Source organism: Eriocheir sinensis, chromosome 41, assembly GCF_024679095.1.
Source record: "Eriocheir sinensis breed Jianghai 21 chromosome 41, ASM2467909v1, whole genome shotgun sequence".
NCBI lineage: Eukaryota > Metazoa > Arthropoda > Malacostraca > Decapoda > Varunidae > Eriocheir > Eriocheir sinensis.
This window is the reverse complement of record NC_066549.1, coordinates 7,644,445-7,661,147: the sequence shown is the minus strand read 5'-3', so window position 1 is coordinate 7,661,147 and position 16,703 is coordinate 7,644,445. Positions and strand designations below refer to the sequence as shown.

The 16,703-nt window shown below is 41.1% G+C and overlaps 1 non-coding gene across 1 annotated transcript; it reads right to left on the bottom strand.

Annotated features, from left to right (window-relative positions):
• Nucleotides 1-560: 560 nt before the first annotated feature.
• On the bottom strand, nt 561-632 carry Trnad-guc (transfer RNA aspartic acid (anticodon GUC)). Its single transcript has one exon. It is a non-coding gene; the product is annotated as a tRNA-Asp (tRNA).
• Between the last annotated feature and the right edge of the window lie 16,071 nt (nt 633-16,703).

Sequence of the window (16,703 nt, the reverse complement as noted above, 5' to 3'; positions counted from 1 at the left end):
TCCTGTGTCCAAGTCATTGATGTAAATAATAAAAAGCAGAGGACCCAGCACCGACCCTTGTGGGACTCCACTCGTAACACTGCCCCATTCAGATTTTTTACCATTGATTTGCACTCTCTGCTTCCTACCACTAAGCCACGCCCTGATCCAGTTCAAAACTTTCCCATCTACGCCGTGAGCCTGTAATTTTAGTAACAGCCGTTGATGAGGAACTTTGTCGAACGCTTTATTGAAATCTAGATATAATATGTCATAGTTTTCACCTCTGTCAACCGCCTCGATTACTTTAGTGTAGAAGGACAACAGGTTAGTAAGGCAAGACCTGCCCTTTGTGAACCCATGCTGTGAATCATGAATTAAACTATGCTTCTCTAGATGGTCCCGAATGCTCCCGGCTATAATTGACTCCATCTTTCCTACAACTGATATTAAGCTAATTGGGCGATAATTTGAGATGGCTGACTTGTCTCCCTTTTTGAAAATCGGCGTAACATGACCACAGCAATCAAGGACCATCAACCACCCCATGAAGTCTAACATTAGACAATAAAAATGTTGTCCTCCCCGGCGGGGAATCGAACCCCGGTCTCCCGCGTGACAGGCGGGGATACTCACCACTATACTACCGAGGACTGAGTACAAACGCCGCCGCTGTGAGTCTTATCGTCGCTGGGAGGAGATAACCGGGTACGAAGGAGTTGTTGCTTCTGATGATAATGATGATGATAGTGATGATAAGGGAGAGGAGAAAGTCTGGAGAAGGAAGAGGCGTGGAGATGGTGAGGAAGGTTATTTTATCATTACCATTATTATTATTATTATTATTATTATTATTATTATTATTATTATTATTATTATTATTATTATTATTATTATTATTATTACTATTATTATTATTATTATTATTATTATTATTATTATTATTATTATTATTATTATTATTGTTATTGTTATTATTATTACTATTATTATTACTTTCATCATTATTATCATCCTGATCATCGTCACCCTCATAAAACAGCTTACAGATTCCCATCACCTGTTCAAATGACGCCTATATAGCTCTCTGTCCATCCCCTGCTGTGTTACGCTCGTTAAAGATCACACCACCGGCAGGTAACAGGTACTTTCAACAGGTATACACTCGGACTCACCACACCTCACCACACCTGTGTCACTTGAGGTATAGAACTACCCAGACATGCAATTTTTTTTTTTTTTTTTTTTTTTTTTTTTTTTTTGCTGCCTGTAGCGCCGGGAGGCTTTCTTGAGGGGTCTCGTCGGCGACCCCAGCCCGTTAGTGGCGCAGGCGAATTTTATTTATAGTGGCTGCCGTGATATATGACGTACTAGGAGGAGGAGGAAGAGGAGAAGGAGGAGGAGAAGGAAAGGCGTAGAAGAGGCTGTAGCTGATGGTCGTTCTCTTTTGCTTTAAGAAACAAAAAGAAAGTAATGTGCGTTGCATGGTGTGTTACTTCTGTCCTGTGGTGAGAGCTATTATTTACGTGGGGGGGTAGGGGGCTGTTCTCTCTCTCTCTCTCTCTCTCTCTCTCTCTCTCTCTCTCTCTCTCTCTCTCTCTCTCTCTCTCTCTCTCTCTCTCTCTCTCTCTCTCTCTCTCTCACACACACACACACACACTACTTATAACAAAGGGATGTGTTTTCTTTCCCTGTGGTCGTCAAATTCATTATTATCTATCTGTTCCTCAATATATTTTCTTTCATTCTTTCCTTTCTTTTTCTCAGTCACATAACACACTTCACTCCTCCTCCTCCTCCTCCTCCTCCTCCTTCCCTTTGGTCTCCCTTATATCCCTCTCTTTCTTTCTTTCTCTCTTTGTTTTCATTTCTCATCTCAAAGTTCTTTCCTTGTGTCTCTCCGATGTCTAGTTATTCTCTTTTTTGTATTTCAGTTCAGTTATAAAAAACGTATCCATTTATTTTTTCATTTTGCCTCCTTCATAAAATTAAATTGTTTACATATCGATTCAAATTTTCCGACTCAAACGTTTCCTTCACTCCTCTTCCTCCTCCTCCTACTACTACTACTATTACTACTACTATTACTACTACTACTTCCCTTTGGTCTCCCTTATTTCCCTCTCTTTCTTTCTTTCTTTTTCATTTCTCATCTCAGACTTCTTTCTTTGTCTCTCTCCGATGTCTTGTTTTTATTTTATTTTTTGTATTTCAGTTAAGTTAAAAAAAAACCGTATCCATATATATTTTTTTCATTTCGCCTCCTTCATAAAATTATATATTTTACGCCTCGACTCAAATTTCCCGATTCTTACGTTTTCCTCATTTTCCTGGTGTGAGTACTAATTGGGGGAGGGGGCGTGCGTGCAATTTGGTGACCATGTCTTGGCCTTGGTCTGGGAAACAATAACATAGAGTCGTGACCGAAGACAAGTGTGTGAAGGTGTGAAAATAATGATAATAATAATGATGATGATGATGATGATGATGATGATGAAGAAGAAGCTCTGTATGAGAATGTGGTTGAAGTAAAGGAAAGAAATAGAGAAAAGATAAAAAATAATGACAAATATGGCAAAAAAAAAATGAAGATAGATAAAAATAATGACAAAAAGATGAAGATAAATATAAAAATAATAATAAATATGGCAAAAAAATGAAGATAAAGAAACAAATACTGAAAAATATGGCAAAAAAAAAGATAAAGAAACAAATACTGAAAAATATGGCAAAAAATGAAGATAAAGATAAAAATAACAACAAACAAATAAGCACAAAGACAAGATAAAGATAAAAAGTAAACAAAAAGAAAAAAAAAAGAGGAACTGGAATGGCGTCTTTGAATACTGAATGTAGGTAAATGCGTCACACTTTCGATCTCAAGGCTAGAAATAAGTAAAAATAAAATAAAAAGAATAAAAAAGGTGAAAAGAAAAAAAAAGAAAAGGAAGAGAAAATACGCATACAGTTAACAGGATTTAACTGAATGAAGAGCAGTGAGAGTGTACGTGTGTGTGTGTGTGTGTGTGTGTGTGTGTGTGTGTGTGTGAGAGAGAGAGAGAGCATCCCCTATCCTCATTTAATCTTACCTTATCAATTATCACTCTTCCCCTCTTGAAAGCTTTCCCTTGAGGAGGAGGAGGAGGAAGAAGAAGAAGAAGAAGAAGAAGAAGAGGAGGAGGAGGAGGAAGAGGAAGAGGAGGAGGAGGAAGAGGAAGAGGAGGAAGAAGAGGAAGTGATATAGAGCAGAGAACTATGTATCTTCCATCCCTCTCATCTCATTCCTCACATGGAGACAGAGGATTAGGAGGAGGAGGAGAAGGAGCGGAAGAGGAGGAGGAGGAAGAAGAAGAAGAGGAAGAAGAAGGAGGAGGAGGAGGAGGAAGAAAGCAGGGAGTGTATCTTTTATCTCTCGTTATCATTGTCTTAGAGAGGAAGAGAAGGGAGGAGGAGGAGAGAGACGAGGGAGGAGGAGACGGGAGGAAGGAATAAGGAGTGAGGGATGAGGAAAGGGGGGAGGGGTTCTGAGGATGCCATGGGGGGTAGAGGGGGGCAAGGGGGGTAAGGGGGGGGGTAAACAAAGGGGATGGTCGTAATAAACAGTGGCGGGCCGTCTTGCTGCCCCGGCCACCCATTGTTGGGGCCGGAAGCGGAAAGGTGGAGACTGTCGCCATCTTGTCCTCCTCCGTCACGCCCTCCTCCTCCTCCTCCTCCTCCTCCTCCTCCTCCTGCTGCTTCTTCCTCCTCCACCCTCCTTTCCATCGCTGCACTTCCTCCTCCTCCTTTCACCTCCTCCTATTATTTTTTTTCTTGTTCTTGTTATTTTTTCTTTTCTTTTTTTCTCACTTTCTTCTGCTTCTCTTTTTCCTCCTCCTCCTCCTTCTGCTTCTTCCTCCTCCACCCTCCTTTCCATCTCTGCACTTCCTCCTCCTCCTTTCTCCCCCTCTACCTACTGCTATTTTTTTTGTTCTTTTTTCCTTCTTTCAATCTCCTCTTTCTTCACCTCCTCCTCCTCCTCCTCCTCCACCTTCTCCTCCTTCAACCTAGATTGCAAGTAGCGAAAGTCAACAATAGAGTAAAGCAACAGTTAATGTCCGCATGACAGGTGGAGTGAGGTGTGGGTGCAGTAAGGTGACAGGTCACTGGTGCGTGCCTAGTACCACCGGTAAAACGAGGATCAAGCCTCCACCTGTGCCCCTGAAACTACACCTCACCCATCGTGAGTATTAGGAGGGATTCTGGGGCTGCCCTGTGCAGGCCACTCGTCCTCTTCCAGTCTCCCTGTGTTTCTATGTTCTTATGTTCTTATGTAATGAAGCCATTTTCCCCCACAGCTTAGGTTACCAGTAGTGTAAGTTAAGGGTAGTAATTTCCTCTTATTTCTCTCTTTTTACTGCAAAATTTCCATGACCTTTTCTTCCTTAAAGGTACATGGTGTTCTCTTCTAACTATTTCCTGCCGGCACGTTGCCGGAGGGAGAGGTGGGTGGGGAGGAGCCTTCATCTATTCTGTCCTGTCTTACCACACGTAGATTACTAGTAGTAGCGGTAGTAAACAGACACCCTCGCCATAGACCGATAGGTCTTCTGGTGTCTGTTCTTCCTATGTATCCCTATGTATTCTCCTCCTCCTTCTGCTTCTTCCTCCTCCACCCTTCTTTCCATCGCTGTACTTCCTCCTCCTCCTCCTTTCTCTTGCCTCCTTCTCCTCCTCCTCCTCCTCCTGTTTTTCTATTTAATTTCCTTCTTCTTAATCTCTTTTTCTCACCTCCTCCTCCTCCTCCTCCTCCTCTTCCTCCTCCTTCTTCCTCTTCCTCGATCCTTTCTCCTCCACCTCCTATATTTTTCTTGTTATTTTTCAACTTCTTAATCTCTTTCTTTACTTTCTCTACTTCTTCCTCCTCTTTCTTCCGCTTCTTCCTCCTCCACTCTCTTCATTCTTTTCCATCTCTGCACTTCCTTCTCCTCCTCCTCCTCTTTTTCTTGTTCTTTTCTTCTTTTTATATTTTTTATTTCATTTTGTCCTCTTCCTTCTCCACCTTCCTTTCCATTTCTTCATCTTTTCACCCTCCTCCTCCTCCTCCTCCTCCTCCACCCTCTATTTTTCTCCTTTTTCTTCTTCTTGATCTCCTCTTTCTGCAATTTTCTCCTCCTCTTCCTCCCTCCTCCATCTCCTATCTTTTTATATCTCTTCTTTCTTCGTCATCTTTCTCCTCCTTCACTTCCTCCTCCTCCTCTTTTTCTTCTTACTAATCAATTCTTCTTCCTCCTCCTCTAACCTCTCTTTCATCTTCACTCCCTCCTCCTCCTCCTCTTCTTTTTCCTCTCCCTCCTCCTTCTTCTTGTTTTACTTCTCACAGATCAATTTCTTCTTCCTTCTCCTCCTCTACCTTCTTCCTCCTCCTCCAACCTCCCTTCCATCTTCACTTCCTCCTCCTCCTCCTCCTCCTTCTTCTTGTTTTCTTCTCACTGATCAATTCCTTCTTTCTTCTCCTCCTCTACCTCCTTCCTCCTCCTCCAACCTCTCTCTCATCTTCACTTCCTCCTCCTGGCTCTCTGAGCGGAAACAGAGAGTAGTTCTAAACGGTGTTACATCTAACTGGCTCGATGTCAGAAGCGGCGTACCTCAAGGATCAGTGCTTGGCCCCATGCTCTTCTTAATTTATGTTAATGATATCGATGATGGGCTCACTTGCAAAGTATCAAAATTTGCTGATGACACAAAAACTGCAAGGAAAGTAACTGCGACACTCGACGAAGAAGCCTTACAATCAGATCTAGATCGACTTGCACGTTGGGCCAATCAATGGGAAATAAAATTTAACGTTGACAAATGTAAAGTGTTGCACATCGGAAAAATTAATCGCGTTCGGTACGTAATGAATGGCCAACAACTTTCTGCAGTAAGTAAGGAAAAGGATCTTGGAATCACTATATCGAGCGATTTAAAGCCCGGTCAGCATTGTTCAGAGGTAGTTAAAACTGCAAACAAATTGGTTTGCTTCATCGGACGAGTCTTTGATAATAAATCGGAAAAAGTAATATTAAAACTGTATAATTCGTTGGTTCGACCCCGTCTAGAGTACTGAGTACAGTTTTGGTCTCCCTATTACAGAAAAGACATAGAAAAGTTGGAACGGGTTCAACGAAGAGTAACAAAGATGATTCCTAGGTTGAAAAATTTATCGTATGAACAAAGGCTTAAAGAAGTAAATTTATTCAGCCTATCAAAACGAAGAATGCGAGGCGATCTAATAGAAGTGTTTAAAATGTTTAAAGGAGTCAGTGATATTAACGCGGAAGATTACTTTACAATTGATCGATCAAATAGAACAAGAAGAAATCACAATTTGAAGATAAGTGGTAAAAGATTCTCGTCGTACGAAGCTAAACACTTCTTCTTCAATCGAGTTGTTAATGTTTGGAACTCTCTACCCTGTGATGTCGTTGATAGTACAACAGTTACGGCCTTCAAGAATAGATTAGACAAGTATTTTGAATCCAACCAGCAACTAAGATATTACTCATTGTCGTAATAACGTTAAGTTCTTTTGAATACTGGTGTCCTTGTCCGCTTTTATCGCCCGGTTAGTGGTAGCAGTAATGGTAGTTCTTTCCTTTTCCTACATAATTTCCATGCAGTTTTTCCATGCTGCATGGTTCTTTTTCCTTTCCTGCCAGCTTTGGCTAGAGGGATGGGGGGGGGAGGGGGGGGGGAGGAGCCTTCGCCTTTGCTGTCCTTCATCTTCCACCTTTGATTAGATAGTTAGTGTAGTTTGTCACAAACAGCTTCGTAAGGACCAGCAGGTCTGCTGTTGTTTGTTCTTCCTTTGTGTTGCTGTGTGTTCCTCCTCTTCTTTTTCCTCCTCCTCCTTCTTGTTTTTCTTTTGTTAGCGCAGAGACCATCAACTCCTTCAAGAAACGCATTGATCGCCACTTTGCTGCATCGGGAGTGAACTGAACATTCCCAAGAGTAGATACACAAGTGCTTTAATCCTTCCCTGCAAGCCACTCCTATGGCAAACGGATTGATTAAATCACTGAACGCAGGCAGCCTAGTAATGAGCCAAAAGGCTTTCTGCTGCCTGCTAGTCCATGTTTCCATGTTTCTCCTCCTCCTTCCTCCACTTCCTCCTTCACTCCACTGTGGTTCCTGGACCGCTGCGTTTTTTGTATTGTTTAATTTTTTTCCTTCCTTTCCTTTCTCTTTCTCTTTATTACTTCCTCTTTATTCCCCTTTCCCCTTTCCCTCCGCCCTTATTATCGCACTCCCTTCGCTGTCTTTTTTTTTTATCTTTCATTAATTAATTTTCGACTTCGTTTTTTTTTTTTTTTTTTGGTTCCTTTTTTATTCTCTCGAGTCTTTGGTTTCCATTAATAAAAAAGTTAATTGATTGTTCATTGATTGTTTACCTCCTCTTCCTCCTCCTCCTTCTGTAATTGGTTTGTAGAGGAACGAATGAATCAGTCTCTGTCTCTTTGTGTCTCTCTGTCTCTCTGTCTATCTCGCTCTCGCTCTCCCCACCTGGTCTCCTGTCTGGTGGTAGTGGGAAGAATTATGAAAAATGAGTAAATGAGATGAGAATGCTAAAACGGGAGAGTTAGTGGTAGCAGTAATGGTAGTTCTTTCCTCTTTCCTATATAAATTCCATGCAGTTTTTCCATGCTGCATGGTTCTTTTTCCTTCCCTGCCAGCTTTGGCAGGAGGGATGGGGGGGTGGGGAGGAGCCTTCGCCTTTGCTGTCCTTCATCTTCCACCTTGTCACAAACAGCCTCTTAAGGACCATCAGGTCTGCTGTTGTTTATTCTTCCTTTGTGTTCCTCCTCCTCCTCCTCCTCCTAATCCTTTTTTTCCTCCTCCTTCTATTTATTTCTTTATATTATTACAATCCCAATTCACCTTCCTTCCTCTTCTTTCTCTCCTTCTTCTTCTTTTTCTTCTTGTATCTAATTCTTCATATTACTCCTCTCTCAACTCACTTTCCTCCTCCTCCTTCAGCGTTCCCTTCCTCCCCTCTCTAGTGTTTTCTTTCTCCGTGGTTGTCAAATTCATTATATCTATCAGTTCCTCAATATATTTTCTTTCGCTCTCCGTTCTCTTTTTGTCAGTCACATAACACACACACCACTCCTCCTCCTCCTCCTCCTCCTCCTCCTTCTCTTTCTTCCCCTCTAGTCTTCCCTCTTTCCCTCTCTCTCTTTCTCTCTTTTTTTTTTTTTCATCTCTTCTTTCTTTGGCTGTCTCCGGTGTCTTTGGTTCTTGTATTTCGTTTCTCTCCACCTTTATCTCTTTCTCTTCCCCTCTCTTTTTCTCTTTCTCTTTCTTCAATTCTTTTCCCAGACTTCATTATTGTGTGTCTCCAGTGCCCTATGTTATGTCTCTCTCTCTCTCTCTCTCTCTCTCTCTCTCTCTCTCTCTCTCTCTCTCTCTCTCTCTCTCTCTCTCTCTCTCTCATCTAATTTTTACTCTCTACACTTATTTTCCTTCTCTTTTTTGCTTTTTTTTCTATTTATAAATCTAATGTTCATGTGTTTAGTAGTTAGCGAGTTTGTTATTTAGTTCAACGGTTAATTATTTGGATAGATAATAATTAGGTAATCGGTTAGTTAGTGAATGAGTGTGTTAGTTGCGTTAGTTGGTTAGTCAGTTTGGTTATTCATTCGTGAGTTCGTAAGCTAGGTAGTTAATTAGTTAAAGAAGAAGAAGAAGAAGAAGAAAAGAAGAAGAAGAAAAGGAGAAGAAGAAGAAGAAGAAGAAGAAGAAGAAGAAGAAGAAAAGAAGAAGAGAAGAATATGAAGAAAAGGAGAAGATGAAGGAGGAGAAGAAAAGGAAAAGAAATGGAGAAGAAGAAAAGGAGAAGAAAAGAGGAAAAAGAGGAGAAGAAAGGTGGTTAATTAGATAGATTAGGTAATTATAATTTGTTTGGAAGATAGTTAATAGGTTAGTAAGATGGCTAGTTATCTCGCAATCAATTCACTCACTCACTTACTCACTCATTTGGTTATTTGTTATTTCAAGTGTTTTCCGTTTACCAATCTTTCCTACGTCGCAAGCCTCTTCTATCATCGTCTGTAGCAATTATGTTCATCACTCACATGTTTGTTTGTTTGTTTGTTAAGTATTTTCCGGGTCTCATATCTCATTTCTAGATCCTAAGACTCTTCTGAGATCTCTGAAACGATCAAGTCCTCCTATGGCTCTTCCCTTCATCTCAAAGTCTTCCTTGAACTCTGAAATGATTATGTTATTCTATTATATTTTCCTTCATCTCAAGCCTCGTCTTTGGTCTTTTAAAACGACAATGTTCTTATGTCAGTCTTTTCTTCATCGCAAATTTCTTCCTTGGTCTTCTTAAAAGTTAAACGACAATGTCCTTCTATTTAATTTTCCTTCATCCTAACTTACTTGGCCTTCTGAAACGTCTAAGTTCTTTTCTTTGTTCCTCTTTCCTCTCATTTATCTTCCTTGTTCCTCTAAGTTACTGTGTTCTATCATTCTCTTTTCTTCATCTCAAGCCTTTTCTTTGGTATCTTGAAGCGACTATGTTCCAAAGCTTTTTACTAGGGCTCCTGAAACGACTATAAGTTCTTTTCCTGTTCCCTTTTCCTCTCATTTCTCTTCCTTGTTCCTCTAAGTTACTGTGTTCTATCATTCTCTTTTCTTCATCTCAAGCCTTTTCTTTGGTATCTTGAAGCGACTAGTTCCTTTTCTATTCCTCTTTCCTCTCATTTCTCTTCCTTGTTCCTCCTAAAGTTACTATATTCTCCCATCATTCTTTCCTTCATCTCTTCTTTGCTCTTCTCGAGTTACTATATTCTTCTTTTATCACTCTTCCCTCTCATCTCTTCCTTGTTCTTTTCAAGTTACTATGTTCTTCTCCTATAACATTCTGTCACTGTCCCTCTTTCATCCCAAACCTCTTTCTTGGTCTTCAGAAGCGACGATGTTCTTCTTCTATCAATCTTCAGAACGACGATGATCTCCTTCTGTCAATCTTTCATCCCAAAACTCTTCCTCTCTCTTCTCAGAACGACGATGATCTCCCTTCCTCATCTTTCATCCAAAAACTCTTTTCTTCTCTCAGAAACGAAACGATGATCTCCTTCTCTGTCTCAATCTTTCATCCCAAACCTCTTTCTTGGTCTTCAGAAGCGACGATGTTCTTCTTCTATCAATCTTTCATCCCAAAACCTCTTCCTCGGTCTTCAGAAACGACGATGATCTCCTTCTGTCAATCTTTCATCCCAAAACCTCTTCCTTGGTCTTCAGAAGCGACGATGTTCCCCTTCTATCAATCTTTCATCCCAAAACCTCTTCCTTGGTCTTCAGAAGCGACGATGTTCCCCTTCTATCAATCTTTCATCCCAAAACCTCTTCCTTGGTCTTCAGAAGCGACGATGTTCCCCTTCTGTCACTCACTCTCATCCCAAACCAAACCTCTTCTTTGATCTCCTTAATTAAGTAACTATGTCCATCGCTTATCACTCTTCCCTTCCATCTCTTCCTTGTTCTCTCATCATCACTCTCTCTCTCTCTCTCTCTCCTTCATCCCAGTTCTCTTTCTTGGTTCTTAAAATCGCTGCCGTCAACTAACGCTTTCTGATCTAAATTTAAGTAAGGGGAGAAAAAAAACTTACTTCCTTACTTTTCTTTATTTTTCTTTCTCTCTTTCTTCACCCGAGTTTCTCTCCTCCTCGTTACTTCACTTCTTGCAGTTCTTATATATCTTTTCCTCCTCCTTCTCCGATACTTCCTCCTCCTCCTCCTCCTCCTCCAGCTTCCCTTCTTTTTCCTTTTTCCGTTTCTTTTTTCCTTCCTCGTTCGTCGGATCCGATCATCTCCCTTGTTATGCTGTTATTTCTTTCTCCTCTCTTTTATTCTTTTTCCTCCTATTCCCCTCTCCCTACTTATATGTTTTTTCCTTCTTCCTCCCTTCCCTTCGTTTCTGTTTACTGGTTCTCGTTCTCCTTCTCATCATCGCCTTGTTCTTGTTGTTGTTGGTGATGTTGTTGTTGTTGTTGTTGTTATTCTTTCTTCTTCTTCTTCTTCTTCTTCTTCTTCTTCTTCTTCGTCTTCTCCTTCTTCCTTCTTCGTCATCTTTTTTCTTCTTCTTCTTCTTCTTTTTCCTGCTTCGTCTTCTTCTTCTTCTTCTTCTTCTTCTTCTTCTTCTTCTTCTTCTTCATGTTTCGTTTTCTTCTTCTTCTCTTCCTCTTCTTCAACTTCCTCCTCCTCCTCCTCCTCCTCCTCCTCCTCCTCCTCCTCCTCCTTCTTCTTCATAAATTACGTCCCTCCAGAAATTAATTATCAGTATAGAGAGAGAAAGAAAGAGAGAGAAAGAAAGGAAGCTATAAAAGGGAATTAACATACACACACACACACACACACACACACACAGAGAGAGAGAGAGAGAGAGAGAGAGAGAGAGAGAGAGAGAGAGAGAGAGAGAGAGAGAGAGAGAGAGAGAGAGAGAGAGAGAGAGAGAGAGAGAGAGAGAGAGAGAGAATGGGACGACGACAGCGACGAAAGAAAAATAGTAAAAGAAAAGAAAAGATGCAGAAAGAAAGAGAAAGATACAAAAAAAGAATAAAAGATAGATAGACAGAAAGAGGGAACGAGAGAAAGATAGATAAAGAACACAAGAAAGATAAAAAAATCGAGAGGAAGTAAAGGAATGATAAAGAGAGAAAGAACGAAGGAAGGAAAGAACGAGAGAAAGAAGGAGAGGAGAGAGAAAGCGCCCTCCTCCTCCGTCTCTCTCTCTCTAAAAAAAAAGAGAGAAAGAGAGAAAGATACACAGAAGGAGACAAAGTTAGGAGAACACATAAAGAAGAAGCATCGAAAACAGAATAAAGAACGACGAAGAAAAGGAAAGAAAAATAGAAGATTGGAAACGGAAGGAGGAGGAGGAGGAGGAGGAGGAGGAGGAGGAGGAGGAGGAGGAGGGCGCACAAACTTTATTAATGCCTTCCCGTCTTCTCTTTCTTCTTCTTCCCCTTCCTCTTCCTCTTCCTTGACAGTCCCTCCTCTTTTTCTCCTTCCTCTTCCTCTTCCTTCCCATACTCTCATCTTCCCTTTCTTTACACTTCCTTCCTCTATCCTCATTTGCCTCCTTCTTCTTCTTCTTCTTCTTCTTCTTCCTTTTCCCTCTTCCTCTTCCTTGACAGTCCCTCTTCTTCTTCTTCTTCCTCTATATTCCCATACTCTCATCTTCCCTTTCTTTACATTTCCTTTCTCTATCGTCGCCTCTTTCTTCTTCTTCTTCTTCTTCTTCTTCTTCTTCTTCTTCTTCTTCTTCTTCTTCTTCTTCCTTTACCTTCCTCTTCTCTGACATACACTTCTCTTTCGTTTCTTCTTCCTCTTCTTCTTTCTCCCTTCTTTATCTACCCTCGTTTGCTCTCCTCTTCTTCTTCCTCTATCTTCTCATATCCTGTCATTTCCTCCTCTTCCCTTTTTTTTTTTTTTTTGGGGGGGGGGCTCTTCCTTCCTCTACCCACACTTGCCCTCCTTCTCCTCCTCCTCCTCTTTTTCTTCTTTATTCTTCGTCTGTCTTTTCTCCATCGTACCATACCTATATTTCTCCTCCTCCTCTTCTTCCTCTCCCTCTTCCTTTCTTCGTTCTACCGTCTCTTGCCCAATCTAGCCCTCCACTTCCCCTTCCTTCCTCTCCCATCACTTGCTCTCCCATACCAAAACTACCTCTGGCAATCAACTCTTCCTCGTGATTTTTTTCTGTATATTATTTTTCATAGTTTTCGAAATGTTGGACTTCCCACGTGATTTAAATTAAAGCCCTACCCTCATTTGGTCTTCTTTTCTTCTGCCTCTATCTTCACGTATCCTGTCATTTCCTCCTCTTCCCCTTCTTTTTGTTATCTTCCTTCCCCTACACACTCTTCCCGTCCTTCTCCTCCTCTTCTAAGCTTTATATATCAATGCTTGTATTTTCTAAGTTTATCCTACGTGTGTTTGTTTCTTTGGTGGACGGATGAAAGAGGTGATGGTCAGCGATATGTGCATTTATTCATTTATTGTTTAGTGCGGTTTACAAAATATTTAAATGTTACTATATTTATACAGACACAGAAACGCAATACAGCATCCTCGTCCCTGAAATCCACGGCACGTTATTTACACTGATGTGGCTGCTGTGCGCGTGTGTTAACTGGCCATACTACAAATGAGAGAGAGAGAGAGAGAGAGAGAGAGAGAGAGAGAGAGAGAGAGAGAGAGAGAGAGAGAGAGAGAGAGAGAGAGAGAGAGAGAGAGAGAGAGAGAGAGAGAAATAAGGAAAAGAGAGGAAAAGGAGAGAAAGTGAAAGGGAGGAAGGGGAAATGAGAGGAAGGGAAAGGGAAAATATGGAGAAAGGAAGAGAAAAAGGGAGAAAGGGAGAGACAAAGGAACAGAGAGAGAGAGAGAGAGAGAGAGAGAGAGAGAGAGAGAGAGAGAGAGAGAGAGAGAGAGAGAGACTCAAGTAAACAGAAGTTGGCACACACACTCACTCCCTAAACGCCCGCACACACACACACACACACACACACACACACACACACACACACACACACACACACACCGGCACCCATTTTCTCGGAGTAGCCACGCAGCTGTACGGAAGTTAATCGCCGCACGAGTGTTATAAAACATTCTCCAACGCGAACTCTGTATATCTTTAGCCAAGTGTTGAGCAATGATTAGCGTCAATTTAAAACTAGCTACAAAAATACTGTGCAATAAAAATAAGTAGATTAACGGTAATAATGGTGGTAGTAGTAGTAGTAGTAGTAGTAGTGGAGGTATTATTATTATTATTATTATTATTATTATTAGTAGTAGTAGTAGTAGTAGTGGTGATGGTGGTGGTAGTGGTAGTAGTAGTAGTAGTAGTAGTAGTAGTAGTAGAGAGAGAGAGAGAGAGAGAGAGAGAGAGAGAGAATGTAAAAAGTATATAATCTCTCTCTTTCTCTCTCTTCCTCATTATCACTCTCCTCTTTATTTCCTCTTTCTTCTGTCTTCACCCCGCTTCCTTTTCCTCTTTCCTTCTCCGGTCTCATTATATTCTCACAATTGTTCTCTGAGTCAGCCTCCTCCTCCTCCTCCTCCTCCTCCTGCTGTTGTTTGTTCTTCCTTTGTGTTCCTTTGTGTTCCTCCTCCTCTTCCTTGCACTCTTTCTCTCCTCCTTCCCCTTCCCTTTCCTCTTACTCGCACTCTTTCTCTCCTCCCTTTCTCTCTCTCTTCTCTCTCTTCCTGTCCCCCCCACTTGGCTCTCCTCCGCCCCCTCCCCTTCCCCCCCCCTCCTCCCCCCCCCCCCCAAACAAGTGTCAGATAAACTCAGGCCATCACCTCATAAATCTCTCTCTCTCTCTCTCTCTCTCTCTCTCTCTTGATAAATCTAAGAATGGATATAAACACAAAAGAACAACATAGAAATAGAGAAGAACAACAAAAACAAAAGTGCCAGAGAACGTATAGCCATGGCAGGGCAGTAAAATAGCTTAGCCGAGAGGAGCCGATTTAAGAAGGAAGGAAGGAAGGAAGGAAAGAAGGAAGGAAAATAAATAACAGAAGTAGAAAGGAAAGAAGAGAAAAGAAGAAAGTGATGAAAGAAATACGTGAGATAGGGAGGAAAAAGGAGAAGGACAATGAAAGAAAATTAAAAAAAGAAAAGGAAAGAAAAAAAGGAAAAGAAGACAAACAAAGAAAAGTTAGGAAAAAGAAAGAAATATGATGAAAGAAAAGGAAAGAAGTAAGAAAGGAAAAAAGAAAATTGATTGAAGGGAAATATGGAATGAAAGAAGGAAGGAAGGAAGGAAAGAAAGAAGGAAGGAAGGAAAGACAAAACAAGACAGACAAAGAAAATTTAGGAAAAAGAAAGAAATATGATGAAAGAAAAGGAAAGAAGTACCAGAAAAGGAAAAAGGAAAATTGAAAGTTGAAGGGAATTAAGGAATGAAAGATGGAAGGAAGGAAGGAAGGAAGGAAAGAAAAAAAAGACACGCAATACACAGAAAAAAAAGTGAGGAAAAAGAAATATGATGAAAGAAAAGGAAAGAAGTAAGAAAGGAAAAAGGAAAATTGATTGAAGGGAATTAAGGAAGGAAAGAAGGGAGGAGAGGAAAAAGAGAAATATAGAAAAAAAATCAAAGAAAAAGGGAAAGAAAAGAGAAAGAAAATTGAAGAAAGAAAAAAGGGAAGGAAAGAAATATAAGGAAAACAATAAAAGGAAGGTGGCAATGAAGGAAGGAAAGACGGATCGAAGAATAGAAATGAAAGAAGAAATCAAAGAAAATAGAAAGGAAGGACAGAAAGAAGGAAATAAATAAGGAAGAATAGAAAAAAGGAGAAAAATAAAGGAAAATAGGAAAAAAAAGAAAGGAAAGAACAAGGGAGAACAGAAACAAAGGAAGAAATAAAGGAGAATAGAAAGCAAAGAATGATAGATAGAAGAAATGAAGAAAGACAAGTTAGTAAAGCAATGAGAGCGGCAGAAATAACAACAACAACAACAACAACAACAACAGAAACACCACCATCACCACCACCACCAACAACAACAAAAAAAAAAAATCTTGAGCCAACCAAACATACGAAACAGGTAATGCAAACAAACAGACAAACGAACAAACAAAGATGTAAACAAAACACAACAGGTGAATGAAGGAACGTGACAAACAGCACGTCCTCCTCCCCCCTCGCCACACCTGCAGCACGTGAAGCACCTGAGTGAAGCCCCGAAAGTTCCCGGAATGAGCCTTTGCTGCCTCCTTGACCACCACCACCACCACCAATAACAACAACAACAACAACAACATCCCCACCATAGCCACTACCATCACCTCCACCACAACCACTAACAACAACAACAACAACAACAACAACAACATCACTACCATCATCACCACCACCACCACTAACAACAACAACAACAACGACATCATCAACATCATCACCATCATCACCACCACCCTCAACAACAACAACAACAACATCACTACCATCATCACCACCACCACCACTAACAACAACAACAACAACGACATCATCAACATCATCACCATCATCACCACCACCCTCAACAACAACAACAACACTACCATCATCATCATCACCATCACTTAATTCCCCCACCACCACAAGTCACTACCACCATCTTCACCACCAACACCAACTCCACTACCACCTCCACCATTGAACATCACCATCACACCTTGACCTCCACCATCATCACCAGCACCACCACTTTCACCACCTACATCACCACCATATCACCACCTCAAAAATTACCACTACCTACACAACCTTCATCACCACCACCGACACCAACACCTACTTTGCAACAACAACAACAACAACAACAACAGCTGCTTATTCAGGGTGCAACAGGAAGCACGGAACGAACGAGTGTTTTGAGGAGGAAGGAAGGAAGGAAGGAAGGAAGGAAGGAAGGCAGAGAAAGATAAGAACTAGGAAAAAGAAGGAAGGGAGGAAGGCACGCAGGCAAACAGGGAGGAAGGGAGAAGGAAGGAAGGAAGGAAGGAAAGAAGGAAGGAAGGAAGGATTTACTGAGAAAAAGAAAAGTAGGAAGGAAGGAAAGAAGAAAGGAAGGAAGGGAGGTAGGAAAGAAGGAGGGAAGGAAAGGAAGAAGTAAGAGAGGAAGGAAGGAAAGGAAGAAGTAAGGGAGGAAGGAAGGAAAGAAGAATGGATTGTAGGAAGAAAGAAAATGTTGAAGG